At 51.9% G+C, this 1531-nt stretch overlaps 1 long non-coding RNA gene across 1 annotated transcript; it reads right to left on the bottom strand.

The window, feature by feature from the left end:
• Nucleotides 1–1021: 1021 nt before the first annotated feature.
• Nucleotides 1022–1470, bottom strand: LOC122143342. The gene is made up of 3 exons (XR_006159123.1): nt 1410–1470; nt 1169–1318; nt 1022–1082 (listed from the first exon to the last, which is right to left on the bottom strand). It is a non-coding gene; the product is annotated as an uncharacterized LOC122143342 (long non-coding RNA).
• Between the last annotated feature and the right edge of the window lie 61 nt (nt 1471–1531).

The following is a 1531-nucleotide window of genomic DNA, read 5'->3' as shown; positions in this document are numbered from 1 at the left end:
GGGACTCTGCAGGGATAAAACACGGGGTGAGTGTAGAAGTGGCACAAGAGTGAAAGTAGCGTTCTTTTGGGCTAGTCTTCATGGCTGCCACGAGACCTCTGTCAAACGCTTTGATTCATTGACTTGACTCAGGAGATGCGGTTAGAGCCGGCCAGAAACCTCCACGCTCTGAAAGCCGCCACATTCTCCAGGCGGTCGAACACAAAGGCCGATCTGATGGTGTTGTTCACGCCCGAGCTCAGTGTCAGCTCAGCTACTTGGCTAGCAGCTTAAGGATGCAAACTGAAGCACAACATGGACAGCAGATGATACATCACAGGTGAGGCCGCTAATTTGAGATCAAAAATACATTCCTAAAATAATGACACCCACATGTGCAACTGGAGCAAGCCAAAGGCTACTTCCACGCTTTTGAGAAATTTTCATTCAGCCTTCGCAAGTCCTCCAAGGTAGCGTAGACGGAGAAGTTGCCAAAGTTCTTCCAGCCAGTCAGCGCTGCTCAAAGTAGGCATTGGCAAGACAGGCAGGATCTGGATTGAACATCGGGGGAATTAAACAGAACACCTTTGAACTGGCGAAACACCCGTGACAAGCCGAAGCGCTGAAGGATGCCTAGGAACTACAGCATGACGGCGGGCAACTCAAGACATTGATAGGGGCTTAAAGTACCTGGTAGGTGATCTCGAGAAGGAAGGGATTGACAAATTCAGTGAAGACGACCCGTTGTTGCCCCACCTCCATGAGGGACGCTTGACGCACTTAGAGCCTGCACCCTATTTCGGGAGAGAGATCGTCGGTCGTTACGGATTGCTTTCAGCTTCCCGCTTCCTGACTACCACTTCGGGATTTACAGAGCACTGAAGATACTTACACAACTTGGTAGGTGTCGCGAACTGAAGTTCTTGGAGCTAAGGCAGGACAGGAAGTCCCTGGAGACTGCAGGCAAGAATGGTCTCAGCCTTCCCTGGAACCAGTCGGTAATGAAGCTGACATCTGCCAGTTGTGCGGCGCTGAAGTTGTTGGACTTTCACCTCTCCAATGGCATCGAGAACACGGGACTCAGGCTGATGGCCACCGAGGGTCTGTGGAAAGCAAAGGGACATATCTCAATGTAGAGCCCAGAGACAGCACTCCATCTCCTGTTCCAGAAAGCAGGGGTGTCACTCACGTTGTTGGAGTACGCTGACAGAGCAACCTCCAGAACTCCCGCGACTTTCTGGAAGAAAAGCTTCCACGCCTCTGCGCTGCTGTTCACGCTGCTCGGCACCTTGCAAGTCAGCAGTGTGACGAGGGCGTCAGAGGACAGGGAGGATGCAACCTTGAAAGAAGTGGGCAGATTTGTGCAGTCAGAGAAATGGGAGTATTTGCAAAGGACAGGCATTCAGGTGCACCGCTCATGGAAGACTTACCGGAGAGCAGGCATAATTAGAGATGGCCAAGTCGCACAGCTGAGCCGAGGGAGGAGGCTGGCTCCCGGTCCACCACACTGCAAGGGACAAAAACATGTTATCCATTTTCACCACTTTAAAGC

Source organism: Cyprinus carpio, unplaced genomic scaffold (genome assembly GCF_018340385.1).
Source record: "Cyprinus carpio isolate SPL01 unplaced genomic scaffold, ASM1834038v1 S000002394, whole genome shotgun sequence".
Lineage (NCBI taxonomy): Eukaryota > Metazoa > Chordata > Actinopteri > Cypriniformes > Cyprinidae > Cyprinus > Cyprinus carpio.
Note: the sequence above shows the minus strand (reverse complement) of the source record. Positions and strands in the feature narration are given on the sequence as shown.